This window comes from Neopsephotus bourkii, unplaced genomic scaffold, assembly GCF_033783945.1.
Source record: "Neopsephotus bourkii isolate Nb327-2 ecotype Australia unplaced genomic scaffold, CSIRO-AGI_Nbou_v1 NB_940, whole genome shotgun sequence".
Classification (NCBI taxonomy): Eukaryota; Metazoa; Chordata; class Aves; order Psittaciformes; family Psittacidae; genus Neopsephotus; species Neopsephotus bourkii.
Window position 1 is genome coordinate 1,423,106 of NW_026901434.1, and position 22,306 is coordinate 1,445,411.

The following is a 22,306-nucleotide window of genomic DNA, read 5'->3' on the forward strand; positions in this document are numbered from 1 at the left end:
TACTGGAACATTAAAAAGCATTTCTTGTAAGCTGTTTTATCTATTATGCAGTTTCTGTAAGATGTTTTAAAGTATCGCTTCAAGTCTATGTTGTGTAGCTCTATAATGTAGCTAAAGAAGAAAATGGAAAGAGGGAGTAGTTTTAAGTGAGACAGTTAAGGAGTTAAATGTTGATTGAATTGCAGTCTGAGACCTTGGGGAGGGCAAAGGAAGGGTATTAATTTATAATAGATACAGGTAAAAAACTATTTTGGTGCAATTGTTTGTATTTTTCATCAGCCTCTCCCACGTGGGTCATGATTCCAATGCACAGTCTTGTAATCTCCTGCTGTGGCAATGATTCAGCTTAAAAATCAATAGGGCATGAGGTGTTTCAAGTTCTCATTATTGTAATGTGTCAACATCACTTCAGTGACCCCAGAGCCCTGTGTTGGCTGATTTGTTCTCTGATTTATTGTGCTATCTTGTAGGGCAAACTATAATTTCACTTGCAACCAGGAACCCTACTTTTATGGTTTGTGTCCCAGTTTCCAGTCATTAGGATGTTCAGAGATAATCAATACCCGTGTTTGCTTCTGAAGGTTGAATGAAGTTGTCAAGCAGCTAAATTATAGAGTACAAACAAAAGAACATCATTATGGCTGAACAGACCAGGAAATGTTTTTATTTAAATTTTTATTCCACATCAACTCGACACATGCTTTTATTGCTTAGTACTGTCATAATTTATATTCCCCTGTATACCTACAGGTTTCCGATCTTAAATTCTGTAGCTGTAATTACTTACGATAACACTTTGTGTTTAGGTCATTTGTGTTCATTTATGTTTATATTATCTTCTTTATATCTGTCCAAATTTAATAACATCATGAACAGGAAACTGATTATTTAAATTGCTCAAACTTAAGGGACTTACTGTGGCTTTAGTGCATAACAAGTAAAGCTGTGTTGTTACTTTCACAGTTCTCATCTTCCACCCCCTCCTAATTTTGATATTTCTTTACATGATCAAAGTGCTGCAAGTGATAACAGCGTGGTCCATATATCAATTTATCTTGGGCAATATCATACCTGTCTCACATAAAGCTTAGCACAACCAGCAGTTGTTGGGACTGCATTGGCATGTACACCTCACGTGCTCAACTGCTAACCAGAACTTAGTGCAACAGTCTTGGAGCCAAATATCTCAAATTTCATGAAGTGATACCCATTAAATTTGAATTCTTTTTTTTTTTTATTATTATTTTTTATTAAGCAGAGATTAATCTCCAAGAGGTATTGATATGTTGTGTATGACTTTACCACGTTCTTAACTACTGGTTCAATAAACAAACAAACAAACCAAAACATCCCAGTACAGAGAGTATAAACAGTAATTACTACAGAGCAAGAACGTAATGTTCTGGAAAAAATACTTATTTAAACTGTTCTATCCAGTCTGTATTAGTAGTTCCTTGACCATTACAAAGCTGCATGACAAAGTACATTTGGCAGTGGTTTTCTACATTTAACTTAAAGGAATGTAAAAGCCTGTAAGATAAATGAATGCATTGCTGACTAGGAGAAATGCAGGGTTTCTGAGGTAGAGTTACTATTATGGTATATCTTGAAGGGGAGCTCAAGGCCACCACTTCTGTGCCTCCTTCAAGGATGTCAGTTCTATCTCAGATGCTTGAGCTACTCATTGTTGTGGATGTACACTGTATGACTGCTCTGTAGTTACACCCTGCCCAAGGCAGACACTGTTGGTTCCACCTAGAGAAAGAAGGGATGTGTGCGTGATCCACTCCAGAGTGTTAGCTCTTCTCTTTTGTGGGGTATTATTTAGTGGAACCTCACTGATGCTTTGTCTCTAGAAAACTGTAAAACCCTGAAGGCCTGCAAGGAGAAACACATGCCTTTCTGCATCTAGACGTCACTTCTGGGATTCAGATTGAATGCTAAAGCATGTTAGCAGATTGTCAGTTAAGTGAAAAATACCCTGGTCTTGAAACACGCAAAGTAGGGAGAAGCAAACCATCTGTATATTTTATGTCTTGAAAAACTGATGACTGGGCAGTATTTTTCCAGTATACACCATAAATTTTTTTATTTTCCTCTTGAAATGCTTATTTCAGTAGAACATTTCAGCTTAACAATTGAGCGCTCACAGCTTACCTAATGAGAAGATATCAGGCAGCATATAAATGTACATGAGCCTTAATTAAGTAAATATGAAATTAGGCAGTTCTTAAGCCACATGAAAAAATAAGAACCATATTCACCCAACCTAGTACAGATAAAATAATATTCAGAATTAAAAATTAAATTGGAAAAACTAAGGTATTGGGTTCAAGGTCAGAAATTTTCTAAGCAATTTTTCTAGTTGTTTAATAGAAATTTTGCAATTAGGTTAATGAATGTTTATTATTTTATGGGGTGGATATGAAAGTTAGTTCTCAAGAATCTCCTTGGTCCTGTTTTTTCACCCAAGCCATCAGTTTCAATTATTGTTTCTCAAACCTGTTTTTAATTAAGCTGTGTCCGTGTAATCTGGGTACACATTACAAAAAATTAAGAATCTGAATATATTTACTGTTGTTATTATTACTTAGTAGGCTATTATTGTTCAAGCTGTAAGGAAAGGCTGATGTCGCTAGTGAACATGGTGCATGTACAAGTCATGCATTTGTGTCTTGAACACTGGAAAATAGGCATATTTGGCTATGGTAGGAAATTGTTCACAGGTTGCAGCTGCTTCCTGAAAACTGGTATTAGTAGTCCGAGTTCACTGTTGAAGGAGGTTTTTTTAATATGAAAGTGTCTCATAATCATTTACTAAGCTGATCTATTTAAATACTTTTGAATGAAATTAAAATAATTGTCATGGGGTTGGTACAGCTTTAAAAAGTTCAGAACTGTGGCCTGATATATCACAAAAAGATACGGGTCTTTTCTGCAGGAGAATCTGACCTATATAGAGAAAAGTTGGGCATAATACAGGGAACAGAGATGAGGAAGAAGGTTGGCTGTAGCAAACCTTTCAAGTGTTGCAGAGGCCGTGAAAATCTGTGGAGCTGCTGGAAGGTAGATAACCTGTGCAAATTAAGTTGTCTGCTTTACATCCTATAATATATGTATAATTCATTTTACATTGTAAGTGTCCCACATTCTGGAGGCCAGGACATTTTTAAGATATCTCATCTAAGCTGCTTATGTATCCCTTTAAATGCTTATTTAGAAAGGTCACAAATAGATGGAAAACTTGGAAGAAAGTTCTCCTTATTGTTACTTTTTGGAAAAACTTCCTCATCCTCAGTATACATTTTAATGTTTAAAGAAAAATCCTTTGTAGTTCAGATTTGATTTTTTGTTTTTTCCTCTTTTGCTGAATATACGTTGCACTGTAACCCGGAGGTTTCTAAAGTATACAAAATATCAGATAGCTGGTTATTTTGGCTCCCTCTGAATACTTTTGGTAAGTAGAGACAAATGTTGCATTGCTACAGAGATCCCCCTCTACTTTTTCCCACCTGTCAGTCAAATACCATGGAGTATACCCCACGCATAACTAGCAGTACGTTAACCCTGTGGAGGTGTATACAGGTGTTGGCTGCCTTATGTCATGTGAGGGGAAGCTGCTGGCAGTGGTGGTCGCTGACAGCTATGGCAAGACTGAGGAGCAGTGCTCTTCAACACAGTGTGAAGTTTTCAAAATTAATAATGCCTAATTGAGCAATCTGAAGCTTAACCCTTAATCAGACACTGTACTTGCCTGAAACAGGCTAGATAGGACGTTAAACCCCTGGATAACGAATGTAAATGACAATTGTCACAGAAAGACAATTGTCTGGCATAGCTGTGTTACCTCTGTTGTGTCTGTTCTCAGTCCAAGAGCTCAGGCAGCTGACAGATTGCCAGCCGTGATGGTAATGTAAATGCAAGTGAGGTGACTGAACACAGACCTAAGCAGCCACTGCTCCTGTTCTATAGTTTGGGGTGTTTTGATAGTTGTTTTTGGTGGTTACTTGGTTTTGTTTTTGGGGTTTTTTTGTTGTTGCTGTTGTTTGTTTGGTGTTTGAGTTTTTTTTTTTCCTATGATTTATCTATTTCTGAATTATAATTACTGCATATCAGAAAGCAGAAAAATAATTTTTCATCACTATTTGCTCAGTCATTTTGGTTAGATGTACACTGCCGTTATACTTGGTATGCTGTTAACTGTTTTGGGTACAAGAAGTGTGGTTATTTCATGTTCCATCACAAAGCAGAGTTCACCTTAGTTTGATTTGTACATTCAAATCAAAGGTACAGCACAATTAAGCAAAATCCTGGGCATTTTCATTAATATATTTTCTTTTATTTGGAAATATTGCTGGGGTAAGATTTTGAGTTGTATGTGTTTCCACTGAGTTCTGGAAGGCAACTAGTCAGACCGCCTTCTGCTAGGATTTTCTCATACACTGCGGTAATGATGTGACGAAAATGGAGGCTCTTGTATTGGACCCATGAGTATTGGTAGTGTTGCTAATGAATTGTCCAAGCGTAGTGTTATGGAGCTCTGTAGGAATAAAAAAAAAAAAACAAAACAAAAAAACCCACAAAAAGTCTCACTGTAATTCAACATGTTTATATCATTTTGTTGTTTACACTGTGCACTATTAAATACCTGCTGGTTCTGCCACTATAGGTAGCTGCAGCAAAATACCTATATCCTTCTTAGTTACCTTTTGGGGGGTTGTGAAGCTCAGTGTTGTTTTCAAAGGACTTTGAAAAGTGCTTTTTGAAAAGGATATTATGTGTGTGTAAAATACTGCTGTTTCTGCTGGAGCTTGGACAAACTCTATAAACTTCTGTGGCTGTAGAAGGTTACTGAGTTCTGTATAAGCTGTTCAAGTGCTGCTTTATCAAATCAAAGATACTGTGCTCAAGCACTAAGAAGAAGAGAACTCCCACCGCAAGAGACAGCTTGCTACAATGGCATTCAATTCAAGGTCATACATAATGTCAGTCACGGTAGGGAAAAAAGCCAAATTAAGCATTTTTAGCACTGAAAATACATTGAGGAATAACATTAAGGGTGTGAAGATACTGGAAAGAAAAACAGTAAAGTCCATGTAGCAGAAAAATTGTGTAAGTGGTGTTAGAGAAATGTGCATCAATATACAGTTACATTTTGTGTATCACTAACTGCAGACACTTTCCTTACGTGATCTTGCTTTTGCATGGCTTTATGGCATCTCACCTTTGTTTATTACAGCTTTTATGTAGACAGAAATGTTTTTTATAAATGGCTGTGACATAAATGGGAAGGTCATCAGCAGTCACATCATTGATCTGATGATGGGAGGGGTTTGCTTTTTTTGGGGGCAACCACCATTTGGAATTTGACAGACAAAGTTTGCATGTATGAGATTTCTTAAATGTCATCAACCTTTATACCAACACACTCTTTGTGCATGCCAATTATAGTTATCCTGTATTGATTCTTTAATAGTACACAATAAAATTTGAAATTGTAATGGTAGCTCTTTTGCCTATTATCAAGGAAACACTTGCGTCTGGGAAAAAAAAATGGATTGAGAGAATTTTGTGATTGGGTACCAAAGCCTGAAGAAAATATTGAAGGTTTTAGACTTTAATATTTAATTTTTTATCATACTATTATATTATTATGTAATATTAAGTAGTAAATATCATTGTATTATTTTCAGCACAAAATAATGTTGCTCAAGGGACATGCATGGTAAAATAGTTATTTCTTATTGTATATAATCTTGACAGATTAGGGAGCTATGTTCTGGTGAAGAAACACCATTTTGAGATCCTGCAGTTAATCAGTGTATGGCATGGTGATATTCCAAACTACTTTATTTCTGTTGGTTCGTTTTGGAGAATTTTAAGTCAAACCATACTGTCTTTCAGTGAAACGGATGGAGATGTGCAGATAGTGGTACCACAGGCTCATGTAAGTAATAGTACAAGGTATTCAGAAAGTTACTTAAAGGGTATCTCCTGTTGAGAATATTGGGCCTGGGGTACTGCTTGTTGTTGCTTTTTCTGCCTGCTCTCAAACTCTTCAACTCTTCTAGTTTATAAATATGTTAAACTAAATTAATGAGATGAAATTTAGGTGGGTTTTGTTACTCTTTCTCTGGGTTGTGATGTTATAAGTAATGAAATAGTGGTCTGTGTACAGTAATTGTGTTTAATAAAAATGGAATCTGGAAGTATTGCACAGTTTAGCAGAGGGGCATATGTTTCAGGGTTGGAATTGAAATTTTCCTGTTTGACAGGTTTCCTTGAAACTAGATTCACACTGGCATCCAGATTTTCCTAGAAAAGAGAGTGCCAGAATGCTGCAGTCAGGGCTTGCGCTCACATTGAGCACTTCAGCAAATTGGCAGAGCAAGGAAAGGCAGGTAGCCTGGAGGTGCACATCTCTTGCCAGGCACTGAACTACATAGTAGTGCTGCAGGATCAGACTGAGCATGGATGGGGCTTCTAATGTAGACAATCCCACATACTCCATGTAAGTACTAATCTAAACTTGAGGTTCACCTTTGTAATATTACAGTTGTTTTGGTGTAATATGCCCTGTTGTAATCCCTCTTCTTTGCTGGCTGGGTATCTACAGCAAATGCAGAGCTTTCTCTAAGATGAGAAAGAAGGATTTTAAGTTATTCTTCATACATCCTAATTCCTGTCGTTAGTTACTCCGAAACTTCTTTTAGCCACATTGTATGCCTTCTCATTGACAGAACTCTGAATTAACTTTTCCTGCTTCTGCACATCTTAATTCTCTCTGATGCACTGAACATCAGAAGATACACCATCTTCTTTCTGTTGTACTCAATGTTCCCATCACCTCCTGGAGTTAATGTTCAATTTGCAATTTTGGAGACTTGAAACATCACCTGCTCTGCATGAAGCAATAGTTTTTATGGTGAGGTTTTAGTGTAGTGCGTTTTTGACAGAATTCATAGGGTTTGAAATACATTGCAGTTTGAAGAGGGATTTTACATCTCCAGGAGTGTTTTCATTTGAAGGGTTTCACCCTGGGTGTCCATGTGCTCTTTTTTCCATAGTGCTTACAGTGTCAATTGTACATCTCAGTATAAAATAAAGTGGGTGACAATTAAAAAAAAAAAAAAAAAAAAAAAAAAAGCCTGACTTGGAAAACAGGCACAAATACAATAAGTTACACAGTTACATAGTGAAGGCATTTGTAACACTGTTGAACAAACACATCAGTTACTTGCTTGAATCACTTGGAAGAAGTATCCTTGTAGAACTGAAATGCTGATTGGAAACAATGATCTGATACAAAAGGATTCAGGGGTGCAATCTGGGAAAAACAAGAACCAGTGCAGCTTCAGGGGGATGGCTTTGTAGTTTATACCTTTTCCTTTTTAGCACAGGGTATGTGAGTTGTCCTTTCTCTTAAAATATCCAGGCAATTATATTCCAGAAGAAATTGAACATAATGTGCAGGTGCTTGAGTACTTGACATGACATTTCCTATTCTGCCTTCGAAGGTACTTACTATTCTTCTGGCACTGTTCTGATGAGCATGTGATGCCTTTACAATACTGTGGTCAGCAGGAACCTTGGATATAAAATACTACTGTTGTTGAAGTATCATTTCTGATTTGTTTGTGCAGAAGCATATGGCTAGCTACAGGAGTGAACTAAATAGACAGAAACGACAATGTGTTATTTTGGCCAGAATTCACATAACAGAATTGATAGAGTTCACATGTAAAATCATTATTGAAAAAATAATTTTATTTTGGGGATGCATATCCTAACAACTCTGATATTAACTCTGTGAAACACATGAATCTCACCAACCAGGTCCCTTCTAAACACTTGCATTGTCCTTTTTAAGACATGCAAAACTTCCCATCTCAGTTTCTATATGACAGATAAATTGAACAGATTAAACTCAGGAATAAATAATTAACAACATTTACCACAAGCCTGCGGTATTTGGACAGCCACTAGAAGTACAATTGAGATGCCTTAGATTATTTTGTCACTTTAAGTTCAGATTATAAGTAGTGAATATCTTTCAAAAATTGTGTCTTTGATTTCTGAAGAAAGCTAGGGGATGGATATAGAGGCGACTGGGTGAGACTGCATTGTCCAAGAGATGAGGTTTCTAGCATTATACTGAAAATCATGAGTTCTTTCCCAATGTGGATGGCTTTGCCTGGGTACTTTCCAGTGTTACAACTGGTTGTATCAATGTATAATTGGTTATAAATTGCCTCATATGAGAAGATCACCATGCCTTCTTATTTTTCGGGTATTTTCTAATCTTTCAGGATTGAACAAGCACTGACAGTATAAGATACTGCTTCCACCTATTCCAGGTCCTTTCCAAATATGTCTGAAGAGTCACTTGCAATGTCGAACACTTTTTTTTTTTTTCAGGGATAACTGAAAGAAAATTTGGGAAAATTGTTTCTCAGTAAAGAAAAAGAGTGAAGTGTCTTTAGTAGTAGTGTGGGGTGGTCTTTTTTCTTTCCTAAATCGATAGGAGTTTCACATTTCATGAAGGTGAATTATATAACAAAGGTGAATTATATAGCAAAGGAAAATTATATAGCATAGAGGTCTGTGATTATATCACTTTAGTTTTGGCTTAGCAGGTCCTTAGGAGGAAACATTATATCATCTACATCTACGTTTATATTATCTCTTTTCCCCCTGTCCTAAAAAATATAAAGATCTATTTTCTCAGGCTCTAGAAATGTGAAGGTGTTATTATGCTTCTCTATTCTACGTTGATGCTTTCAGCTTCCTATTTAACAAGATACAGGACATCCCTCATGAATTCTATATCATCAGTGTAATGTTCTTTTGATGATGTATTGCATGTTAAGATTGCATTTTAAACCATTTAAGAAGGTTTGAAAGGACAGTGTGGGGCTCAGGAGATTTTTTTTTTTAAATATATTTCATTTTTGCTTAAGTGTTTTAAATTTAATTGCATTTAGCAATTGAGAAAGACAGTTGATAATCTAAAAACTTTCCATTCAGTCAGGATTTCCAGGATGTTTTATGTTGATAAATTGACAAAAGATTATATCTCGGAATCATCTGTAAAATCAACGAATGATACCAGAAGTAGGCGTTTACACTGTATTGTTATGCTTTGAGTGTGGAAAACTAAAGATACTGTCTAAACGGTTTAGTTGAATGTAGTTCATTGCCCTGGCTCTCAGCTACTTGCCAGATAGGGTCTCACCACTATCCCCCTTGATGATGGCTAAGAGACTGAAGAAATAAGATTTGCTTCCCATCCAGTGATTAAATGCCCAACTGTGTTCTCCATCTGCTTAAGTCAAAATAGTTCTGATACATTCACTTCAGGTTTATCAGGGTTCCTTATAGACACAGTGCCTGCACTAGTGATTTGCCACTCTGCACCGTGAGACAATAACAGTTCACTTGGCTAGGATGGGTTGTGTTTTTAGTTCCCATCCCCCCTCCACTACTTTTCCAGAGGGCAAAAATTTGCTCTCTGATAGTGTTCGTCATCATCTCTGTATAGCTCTGAATAAAATGTGATATTTCAATGAGTAATTGCTAATGCTTTGTGGTTTAAATGATTCAGATATATGCTAGACATAGTGGGAGAGAATGAGATTTACACTTCCCATATAAATCTCAGCAGAAACTGAGTATCTGATCGAAAGAACAACAGTGACCAAAGGAGTCAAAACATCAGCTTTCCTTATTGTTCTCCTTGACCCATGTTTTTGGAACGAGGTTATGTCACAGTTCTGCATCTCTTGATGTTAAAATCTATAGAGCGCTCTTGGTCTGATAGTTTGAACCTGAGGTGTTCTGCCCTTTGTCCCCTCTCCAGCTGATGAACCAAATGTTTTGACAACACCCCTCTCTCTGCTGAGACTGGAGCTCTGCAGGGCAAGAGTGAATCGCTGAGGAAAATAAAAGATCCACTTCTGGTGGTAGTCAGTTATTGTGACCCTTTTCATGTGATATTAAATGAAAGTAAGATTTTAACCACATAGGCTCACAGCTGACAGTGGGTATAATGAATTTGGAATGTCATTTCAAGCCTATGAAATTATTTTAAGTAGCTTCTACTTAATTTACCTACAGGTATTTATATACACACTGTCATTCTAATGGCTTGCAAACAGCATACTTATGCTGCTATTGCTTTCCCTTCCATGGAATAATGAGGATCTCAAGAGCAATAATGACCCAGGGCACAAAATGTAATGTAGACCTCTCTAGCCTCCTTTTTGTTGCAACATCAGCTTCCATGGATTTTTTTTTTTTCTTCTGAATGTGTATAAAATCCCCTCTGTTATCCTGTGTTTTAGATAGGATCCTGGATTGTGTAATATATTTATTACCCTCTAAAAGCTCTCTCACAATTGTATTATTCATCTCTAATAGAACTCGTGCTGCCTCTTCTTGCCCATCTTGATATTTCTATGCTATGCATCCTTTTTCTTGGTAGTCTTTATATTCGTTTCATACAAGCAAATTCCATCTCTTTTCCTTCCAGTCTTATATGCTAGTTCTTTCTTTAAGTTGCTATCTTTTTACAGTGTAGTACAGAAGAATTGAACCACCAAACGTTGTACTTTTTGAAGCAGGGGTGTTTGAACATTTGAAAACCCACAAAAGAAAATCAGATCAGTAGTTCTGGCATTCTTCAAAATTGCTCTTTCATTTGAAAGGAATAGAGAAACTATGGGTGGGCAAACTGAAAGTTGTAATGTCTGTTTAAGAATAATGAGGCTGTGAATGGAGGCAAGAAGTGTATCGGTAATGATGAGATGTGGTGAAGGCAGATGTCCACTTAAAGGAGAAAAATCTGCTTTAAGTATAGCCGTATATTTAATAGTCAGGCTACAATTCATATGCATCTGGAGGGGGCGAGGGGGATTATCATGAACCTCAGAGGTTCAAGGATCTTCTCTGGGTGTGAGTTCCAATAGGTACCAACCTTCACTGGGTGAGTTGCACTATAAACTTCAGTGTGCCAGCTAAAGTTTAGAATTCAAGCATTTGTCTTACAGTCCACTTAGAGCTTCCTGCTTGGTGCTTGTGATCAGCATGTAGAGTACTTCTGCTACTTTTGCACTAGAAGCAAGTGATGTTAATAGAGTGTAAAAACTCTTCCAGTATCCCTGGAAGAGTTTTTAGTAGATGGTAAACTCATATCCATGCATGGAATGCTGGCTATACAGACCATTTAAATCGGCTTTATTTGAAGATCACAAAAGATTTTAAGTGAATGTATTAATCAGTTATATGTTGCAGGTTTTCCTTAAGTCTTGCTCTTTCTCTAGGGTCTATAGTGTGTATAATGTGATTGTTTTTCCTGGAGTCTTAGGAAAGCTATCATATACACTTAATACTATAAACATAATGCACAACATTTTTCACTCTAATTGGTGAAGCGTGTGCATTCTTAGTGGTAGATAATTGTTTACAACATGGCACATTCTTACCTGAGAAAGCCACTTTTGCCCAGCCACAGTGCCTTTCTTCTTCAAGAATCAGTAGTAGTACTAATCTGCGGGATTTATAATACCAGTAGCACCTCCCAAAACAAACCTTCTGGCTGTTAGTAGCTATTAGTTTTCCTTCCAAAGTGTTTCTCTCCCCAGGCACCCTTTTGCCCCAGGGCAGTTAGTTAACAAAGTGGTCCTTAACTATTGATAATGATCAATTTGTCAGGGATTATTGTGCAATGATGCCATATCCTGTATTAATTAAGTAAACCCACATTAATTGTAGATAGTGTTAAAGGCCTTTTCTTGGAGGATGAAGCAGACTCTTCATAAGCCAAGCTGAGCAGTAGCTTTGCAAAAGCAGAGTGAATGATGGAAGGGAATAAGAAATATTTTTACTATAATGATATTTTCAGAAATATTCAAGTTTTTACAGGTTTAGAATTTCCCATAAGGAAAAGAATCTAGTCACAGTTTTTCAAGAAAGCAGGGGTCCTTACTAATCCTTTCTGATACCTTTTCCTAGAAATGCAGAAAAGAAGGAACATATGCACGCATAGAGACTTATAAATATGTATACCTCAAAACTGTGCCCTTGGGTCAAAAGATGTCATCATACATGCTCATGAAAAATCTCCATTTTTTTTTTTTTTGTTGTTGTTGGCAGTTTATGATCCCTCTCACAATAGATGCATAATCTCTTCAGAGATATGTAGAGTTGCTGATGCTTAAGAACTGAAATTGTTATATCCGTATCAATTTTACTTTCACAGACAGAAAGCTACTTCACACTAATTTAGCTAGAATAATTCCCAGTCTCGGCAAAAGGTATTGCATCCACTCAAGTACTCATACACAAGCATTCATGTAACATTCTGGGCAGTTAGAATCCACAAAGAGGTTCAGGTCTGCACCCACCTGCTTTTGAAACATGCTTTGTACTATGAGGATTTTATTGTCCTTCTGTAGAACTGTGCGCTTTAAAGCAAAAAGGGTCAAGTATGTCACTGTGGCATGTGTTACATGGTTTGGTGAAACTTCAATTGAGGGCAGTGCTGGAGGAAAATGCAGAGGCTGTTGGGAATCCAGCAGAGGCTTTAGTACCATTTTGTGTTTTATGTGAATATTCTTCGACTACAAGGATGATAGCTATTAACGAAAAAATAAAATCAAATATGGGTAAACAAAAATAGGGAAGAAGTATGACTTTCAGGGGAAGCCCTTATGTAGTTGCTCAGTATTTGTTCTTACCAGAAAGTTATTAAGAAGTTAAATCATCTCATACCAAGTCGTGACAATTTTCACTGATGTTCTGTGATTTAGATCTGTGTGCACAGCCAGCTGACATTTACTGTGTAGGCATACCAAATTAATGTAAAACTCATTCCACCTGCTATATATGATGTATTCCTTTGAATCTTGTGCATCTTCTGTAGGCATATTACAATACCTGTACGGATTGTTATCATGAGTAGTTAAAAACCGTTCTTTATCATTAACCATTTATCATGGGAACCAAAAGTTTCAAGTTGATTTGGTAATAGCAGCAAGGAATCCTAAGTGTGAGTATGCCAGTGCATGCAGCCTGGGGAACAAACAGGAGGAACTGGAGCTCCACTGCAAGTCAGAAAGTTGTGATATCATAGGTATAACTGAAACATGGTGGGACAACTCACATGACTGGAGGATTGCAGGGATAGCTGTAGGCTGTTCCATAAAGACAGGCAGGGCAGAAGAGGAGTCATCACACTCTATGTTAAGGAGAACCTTGAATATACAAAAGTCAGCTATAGCATTTGCAGAAGCCCTACTGAATGCCTCTCGGTGAAGATCAGAGGGGCCATCTCTAAGGGGGATCTCACAATAGGGATTTGCTACTTAGTCTACTGTATCTTAGTATACAATTAGCAATAATTTAAGTTTCTGAGCTTTCTAATATCTAACAGATTTTATACTATTTGTAGGTATTTAAGTGGTGTTTCTGAAATGAATTTATTTAAACATCTGAGCTTCACACATACTAAAAAAAAAACCAAACCCAAACCCACAGTACATGGAAATGGAATGTATTTTCTGCAAAGTCTAACAGTTCATAATTAAGTGACATATTTCTGAGAATTAAAATGTCTTGTTAGGGAAATTGTCACTTAAATCTCTTATTTTACTGAATTCAGAGCAGTTACATTATTATATTTAATGCAAGACTAGTGTTAAATGCTACTTTAATAATTTAGGGTAATTATTTCCTTTGTACTACTGCCCTATTTTTATCATCATTTCTTCAGGTAGTTATCACAGTTTCTGTATGGTTACAAAAAGATGAAAAAATAACCTTTGTCATTCAAAGTAAAAAGGTTTAAAATAAGGTCTGTTTGTGGTCCAAGTGACAGTATCTTTTCAGAATGAGCAGATGTTTTTTGAATGGCGTGGTCTGCCTCGTTCTATGATGATGATGGCAAGAGGTGTAAAGTGCTGAATAAAAAAATCAAACTTTTCAATCAATTTAAATGACTGCAAGAAAATGAAAATGCATCACACCAGAATTCTAATTTGTTAAAAGAAATTCAGCAAAATATTAAAGGACCTTGGGCTGTAAAAGGAAGTACGCATGTCAGTCACTGAAGTCATGATTTCAGAATGATTAGTTATTGATCAGATTCTCTTTTAACTGATCCCCAGAGAGCAGGTTAATGTGCATATTAGAGGATCGATTTTTTTTATAATTTAGAATTACCAAATTCAGTTAGTTTCTGTTTTGCATGTATTAGGCTGTTCCGAGCACACAATAGAGATTTCTGTTTTCCGAAGAAGTAACTCTGCAGTAACTCAACGTGTAGCACTCCATCACAACCCATTGAGATATGTTCATGGAAACCATGTCCTTAGAAATATGCGAAATGAATAGACAAACAGGAGAATGACTGCACCCTCAATAAGCAGGGAGGGCTGTGATTTAATGTGCTTACATGAAATTCTGCTTGGGTACCATTCAGTTTTAATACTAATCTGTCATAAACTCTAAAGAGTTTTGTACTGGTTGTAGCACTATTGCCATCAAGTAAAGTACGAGGTTGAGTGCGTATCTTGTTATAAATGGAAAATTATTTGATGTAACATTGCAGTTGAGTTGTTGTCACTTGATAAATTTATGCAAGAATTCTTGCAGGCCATTTTAGAGTGGAATTCATCCTTTCAGCAGCAAACTGCTGAAAGAGATACAGGGTTACTTGCATTACCTTGTGAACCATAAGATGTGAAAAAGTGTCCTGGGTTTCGCAGTAGCAGTCATTTTTTCTCCTTAGTAGCTGGTGCAGTGCTGTGGTTTTTGACTTTCGGCTTGGGAATGGTGCTGATAACACCAATGTTTTTAGTTGCTGCTCAGATGTTTTGGTCTGGCCAAGGACTTTGTGAGCCTCATGCTCTGCCAGGGAGGAGGGGAGGCGGGAGGAAGCAGAGACAGGACACCTGACCCAAACTGACCAAAGGGGTATTGCATACCACAGCACATCATGCCCAGGAGGTAACTGAGAGTTACCTGGAAGGGCTAGTTGACTGCAGGGTTGGATGAGGTATCAGTTGGTGCTTGGTCAGGCTGGGGGGGCGAGGTATAGGTTGGCGGGTGGTGAGGTGTTGTATTCTCTTCCCTTGTTATTTCCTTTATCATTATTATTATTGGTGGTAGCAGTAGTGATTTGTGTTATACCTTAGTTACTGGACTGCTCTTATCTCAGCCTGTGGGAGTTGCATTCTTTTCGATTCCCCTCTCCATCCCTCCAGGAGTAGGGGGAGGGCAAGAAGCGGGGGAGTGAGTGAACGAGCTATGTGGCTGGGTTTAAACCATGACAAAAAGCTATCATGTTAACATTTTAACAAGGTAAAACCACTAATTTGTTGGGAAGCTTCTGCATGTTAAATGCTTCTGTGGAAACCCAATCAGCATAGCAAGTGTCTGTCCTGTGGGTGAGTCTCTTTGAAAGTGACCTGGTGGCAGCATCTTCAGCTGTATCGGGTGAGACTTGCGCCTGGATTTTTGTGTAGAGTTCTTATCCTGGTGTCTGGGGGAGAGGGAAGGACTGTGCATGGGCACAGCTCTGACACGTGCCTAAATCACAGTTATAAGGCAAACCTGAACTTCAGCCTCATCACAAAACTGTAACCTTAATTCAGTGTATCTTGCCATTTATTCCCTGCATTAAACGCTGCTTTTAAAGTTTAAGGTCTGAAACTGAGACAAAAAGTGTAGCGTATGCAGAGTGCTGCTTTAGAGAAAACCTTAAGGCGTGCTAACTGAGGTATACAACGTAAATTCTTTCTAGATCTCTGTCTTAATGTTTTCCATTGTAGAGTATCGTGTTTGTGCATTGTCAATGCCTGTGTTATTGATTTCTTGGCAGTGTGAACTGGATTCTCAGGGAGCCTTTTTGTCCTTAGCTTCAGCACCCTTTGGTAAGGTCACTCAGGATCGTTTGCTTTGTTACAAAGCCATGAAATACCATTTTACATGTCAGCTTCCTCATAAATGTAACATCTTTTTTCACTCTGATCTTAAAGTGGTAATTTTAGGAAAAAAGAATATGTAAACACAAGTTAAACTGATAGACCAGAGTGTTTTAAAGATGAGTTTCCTCTGGTCCTTTGTGCTGTGATATTGGCTCATTAACGTGTTTCAAAGCACAGACAGGAAAAAGTAATGTAGTGCTCACCTGCTGCAAAATTAAAGGTGTTTTTTCTGTATGTCTGACCAGTACCAGTATACATTTAGAAGTGGTAGAGAAAAGACAGTTTTAAAAATAAATAAATATAGTTGTTTAATGACAGGTTAGTTTGAAATAATTTTCGTTTCATTACCTTTCAAAAATGCAGAAGGCTTAGATAATAGTTCTCCCTTGCTTGACTTGAAATACCTGTATTATGTTTGAGGATATGTTTTAAGTAGCACTTTTCTCTAGCTTATTAAATGATTGTGGAAACTTGCTCATGCTTGTAAATCATTTTTGTCTGGTTTAGTGTAGTAAAGAGCAGATATCAGGGGGTCATGATCTAATAATAAAGGTTTTTTGTGTTTATTCTTTTTTGTCTTTCGGCATTGACTGGTCATCACTTAACTCTGCTTCTGTAAAGACAGTAGGTCCTTTGAAAGCTGCGCATGCATTGGCTCTGACTTCTGATCTTTTGCTAGGTGATGTGGGTGATCTTTACTCAACATCTATGCGTGCCATGCAGTCTGGTCACAGAACAGATGTGGCTGGTGCAAGATGTGGCCATATAACAGCTGAGCTCTTCTTCCTTAAAAGCTTGCCTACCCGTTTTGCCCTCTGGGGTACAGAACAGCTGATGGTGATCACTATAAACATTAATTACAAACTGACTGGCAAGGACGTAATCAAAAAAGTGATTAACTAGAACAGTGATCCGCCATCTAGATTTTTAAACCAACTGACAAAACTGTCCCTTTCATTAATATGAGAGAAATACAATATGAAGACTTGAGTGTCAAGGGCTCTAGCTATTAAATTCTATACTTAAAGTAAATGTTAAAATGAGGTAGCTGGAAGACATGCAGACAAAAAATTCTCAGCAATTGTGATGAGATAAACAAGGGTTCGCACTGAATTAATGTTTCAATAAAATGCCTAAGTAACATATGTCTCAACCTGGCTAGAGTCCTAAAGCAGAAGTAAAGACTTTAATTACATGATTGATGGGCACTTCAGGCAGGAGCTCAGAATCCACAATGACTGCAAGGTCACAAGTGCTGTCTGGTGAAGGGGAAAGGGAACTACAGTAGGAGTGAAACCACAGATGACAGAGAAGGTGTCTGCCCTGCAGAAGCAGACAGCACACAGAAGCTCTGTTCTAACTGCTGTTATTACCTTGTAAGAAAATTGAAGAGCTGTTTGCTTGGCTGTCTCACAAAAAATTATGCAAAATACCCTGCTGCTTCGTGCAGTGTTCAGGGACTATAAAGGTTGGAGTTTTTTTGCTAGTAAACCGCACTGGGAAACCACAGAAAGAACTTGTTCTAAAAAAAGTAAAAAACCATACGCTGTTGATTGGTGACTGTTGCTAATGCTAAACTTTCCAAGGCAGGTTATAATACTTGGAAATATTTATAATGTTAAGCATTTTAGTTGGGGTAGCAATGGGGTAGCTTATGTTGTTTGTAACTGCACATTTCCGTTCAGGCACCCCTGTCACATATATGAGGTTCTGGTTCTACACATGAAACTAGATGAGAAAATTAATATGGGACAAATCCTGGTTATGTTCTTAAGTGCAGGTGAACTAGAATTTTATCTGTTTCTCTGTAGGAATTGGGTTTAGTTATTACCATCTTTTTTTAGCAGTGGTGGTGCAGCCTGTGCTCTTGCATAGGCAGAGAGGACGTTTTCTGTAAACTCTTTAGTTGATAGCAAGTTTATTTTAAATACTGCATTCTATTTCCAGTAACATATTGATAACAAAGACTTTCTTTTTCTGCTGCTTAATTTTTAATACCTCAGTCTTTCTGTGGCTGTTAACTATGTAAGCCCTCTCTTAGATATTGCTTTCCCATTCAGTTTTCTTCTATGACAGCCTTTGTGGCACTGATAAGGAAAGAAGAAAATATTATAATTTTCAAAATACTCTTCTTTTGCATCTTGTGGCAGGTCACTGAATATTTGCTGGTAGGAAAAAAATACATGTCTGAGGTGAATTTACAGAATTTAGGTTAAATAATGATTACTTGTCCCAGTTTAAATTGTGTCCCAGATTTGAACATTATATTATATAGTCAAATCATATAAATTAATGGTGAGTCAGTTTCAAAGGTGATATTTAGTTTCCCCTGAGACTATACCCTCTGAAATTATTTTGATCTACAATTTTGTATATTTCTGTCTTTTGCTTTTAGAACTCTCTTTTGTTTCCAATTGCTATAGGAGAAATGCAGGTGGAAATTGCTTAGGGAAGATGTAGTTTTTTTCTGAATAATTTTGAGTAATTTGAAATATTTTAATGTTCATGACAATATAATATGTCTTGATAGGTAGGATTGAGAGATTGGAAATGTTGCTTTCTAGGTACCACTTCAAAAACACCTACATGCAAAAGTAACTTGTGTTTTCCACAATTACCAACCCTGTTACTCTCAAATAAAGGCTGAGATAAAAATGGCCTCGGAGCCAAGCTGCTTTCTCACCATTCGACGTAATTCATCTAAGTAGGGTACAGGAGCATTGTCAGAGCAGTGTGTACCTATTCTACAACATCAATTTGCAGGACTCTCCTAAGCTTACATAAATAATGCGTTGCCAAATGAAAGCACCCCTGCTCTGGAAAACATGACATCAATTTTTGTCATTTTCTGTATGTCAAGTGTAATGCATTTTGATAGGGTAAGCTTAACAAATGTTTTTATTTCAATGGGACAGATTGATAGAAATTTCCCAGAAAGATGTTTAAGGTTAAGGACATAAAGTTACTCAGCATCACTGTGGAGTTGAACCAGCTTGTAGTCTACTACGTCACATTTAGGTAGACTTAAAGCAATAATATTCTAAGTAACTGGGGGTGCAGACAAAGGAAAGAAATACGGTGGTGAAAGGGAGGTGTGAAGAAGCAGAGGAGACTGTAAAGTCTTCTTGTTTGTGTCTTGACCAAGCAGCAAGAGAAAGAGATCTGAAAGGTTCTGTGAACCTTAAAACCTGCTGAGAGCGGAGGTGTCTTTAGCAGAATAGAGCCACTACTTTCGGGTGCCAGGTGGTTCCCAAATAAGGAGAATGACAATACTCTCTCAGCACCCAGTCTTGCATAACAGTAACTTGATGCTTCATGTCCAGTCATTTAAATCAGCTTTAATTGTAGGACCACCAATCAGTGCAGTGTTTTGGAGAGAACCGATATGTTTGAAATACTGTAACTATAATAGAAAAATAGTTTGAGTGCAGTGAATAAAAAAGTGGGTTTTCTGACATCTTTATTATGTATTTATTGTAGTAAATAAAATTTACATGGTTGTGTATCTGATTATTTTGTTATTGGGAAGAAATACCTCATTGAGAGATGAAATTTAATCCCAAATATAGTTGACATGCAAACTTGCTATAAAGCTGATTCACAAAAACTTCAGTTCATTTGCTGAGGAAAGGGATATGACTTGCAAAACAGGGGTTTCTGTTCTCTTGGTTCCCGCTAAAAATACTAATCCAAGTTCATTTTACTGCAAACAGTCTAGTATGAATTAACCTGCACTGAAACACTGAGAATCATTCTACTGCATAGTCTTTGAATAAAAGGCAAGATGGTAGAATCAAAGGAAGGCATTGAGATGACTGTGACCTACTTTGCTAAATCAGAGGAATGGACACAGAAAAAGTCCTCTAAAATCCAACATTGCAGGAGCTAACCTTGAAAGTGCTGGAAATAACAGAGCTTTTGGGACTCTTAATACCAAGTTTGTGACATTAGTAGAGTAGAAATTAAAAAGCTATACATCTCTATAGAGCAAGCTTATACATCATTTAATTATGATATATGTTAAAAGTGGAATGGCTTCAATAGTCTGCATGTGAAAAACAATTAACCCTGTGCACTGTTAAGCTGATTTATTAAACAACAATCCCTTCAATAAATTCAAACACTGTGAAAAATACCTGGAGTATACTTGAGTAGAGGGATAATATGGGCTCAAGATGGGTTGTGATGGGACTTCGGTTTTATTTATATTATTTTTTTCCATTGTTCTTGCAGAGGACCTTTTCAGATGCATTCACTAATAACAGATGCATTCATTACAGCATCATTTTCCCTTTTATTGTTTCTCATAATCTAAAGAATATTGTCATTTAAGACATGATTTTATATGTATCTATTTTTTTCCAAGCTACAGGTTGTAAGTTGATGGTGGCTTCACTGGTAAGGGAGCATAGGCAATTAACACAAAGTGGAGCTTTTGCCTGGTGTCTGTAATCTCCTTCTAAAACTATTACAAATGTGTCGGGGTTTTTTGTTTGTTTTTAAGTTTTCACATGCTTCAGTTCCGCTTTTTATGTTGGTTGAAGGTGGAGGAAAGAGGAAATCAGAAGAAAGAAGAAAATACTGCTTTTTGCTTAATAAGTTACTCACTGCATCTACTTCCTTTTGACTCTTTTATTTGTGGTAAAAACCAGTGGCATTCTAAATACAAAAACAAAAAACCTGAACTAATGGCAGAATTGAGTCTCTGTGGTGAAGCTCTAAGGTTAAGGTGCCTTATTGTACTTTAAAGATGCACTTTCTTTGGAGAGTTTGTTAGACCAGTGGAGGAAGAAATGCATCTCAGTTGCCTCATTGTCTTCCTCCCAGCCTAAAAGCTCTGGCATAACTTGTGAGCTGAGGAGGCTTTTGAATTTTTGAGGCACTCATAGATACAGAATTGAGGAATTAACAGTACCTGGTGCACATGAATGATCCTGTCTAGTGTACTGTTTAGCAATAATTTCTATGAATAATGGACTTGTAGAGATTGCATACGTGCTAGTTGTAGTGAGGGTGACTGAAATATTGCTGTTAAATCTTGCAGCTCAGAATTGACAGCTGTTGTTTGTTTGACTGGATTGTCTCGATTCCCCAGTATATTTATCATCTGGTGAGGGTAGGACAGGAGCTTGACTGAATATGGCTGAAAGCTGTTTTAATTTTTTCAGTTCATGAATGGGTGAATACCTCTCCTTTTAACATAGTTAGAAAGAAGTGATACTGTTGTTTGCAAGGAATACTTTTGGAATTTTGTCTGTCACAGCAAAGTTTTCATAGGTGACAGCAGTTAATAGCCATTGGCCTAATGGGTAGTCATTATGAGTGGGAATTAAGTTGCTCTTTGCAGTAAAATCATTCAAGAGAAAATTGCAATTCTAAAGCTGTTGCTTGGAGTTATTTGCCTTTCCACTGATTCAGTTTCATTACACTCTTTCAGTAATTCTGAACTTAAAATGTCTTTAGTCACTTGTTTTCACTAATAGCAATCTTTGCTGCTGATGTTCACATTATATTGTTCTGGGGACATGATTCAATTCTTCTGCAAGTTTATCAGAGTTTTCCACAAACTTCTTTTTTGTTTTGGTTTGTGTTTTTTATTTCTTCTAAGCCATCTTGTGTATATATATATTAGCAAAATGCTGTATCCTAATATAGCAGTTTCATTTGAGTCTTGTTTTTAGCACTCCACACTCTATGCAAAGCCTGTGGAACACTAGTCAGCATTGGCCTTTGGTTTACCTCGCTTACCAACTCTTACGTAAGTTGTAATCTCTCTGCTTGTTTTCTGCCCTGAATCTGTTCTCCCTTTATTTATATTTCATCTGTGTGTTACTTTTTTATCCTATATTTCAATTTAAAACTCTTTGCAACAAAATCATTGTTTTACCAGAAGGCTTTACGTGCTGTTTGCAACACATTCGCCGTAGAGATTCTGTAGAATCCATTAGATTCTTCATTTTCATTTTACCTTTCAGGCAGACACTAATAATCACAAATCAACTTGGGAAGAGCAGGAATAAACTCATGATGTATTTGATTCTGAATGGGTACCTGCAGAGTACATCCGTGGTTGATCACAGGTAGCCTATGGCCATCTTCCTGGATGCTGGGGAAAAAAAAAACCAACATGCAAATAATTAGTTATTATGCCATTTCCTTGTGGAAGCCAATGTTCAGGCCAGTTTTAGAGGCAGTACTTCTCAGAAGACAAATGCCAACACAGTTTCCTTTGAAAACACTCTTCCAGGGATGTGTCCAGAATAGGGGACATGCCAACAGTTATCTCAGATGTTCTCAGGTCAAGAGTGCTAGCTAATGCA

General features: G+C 37.1%; 1 protein-coding gene across 27 annotated transcripts in view; it reads left to right on the top strand.

The window, feature by feature from the left end:
• Positions 1-22,306, top strand: part of RBFOX1 (RNA binding fox-1 homolog 1) — a 1,299,775-nt gene that overhangs the window by 616,265 nt on the left and 661,204 nt on the right. Inside the window, exon 1 of one of the 27 annotated variants that reach the window (XM_061358274.1) lies at positions 6,460-6,511. The exons of the other annotated variants lie outside the window; for them this stretch is intronic. The gene's annotated coding sequence lies outside the window, so the exon portion shown is untranslated. Of the gene's footprint in view, positions 1-6,459; positions 6,512-22,306 lie in introns of those variants that run through there. 27 annotated transcript variants of the gene reach the window in all.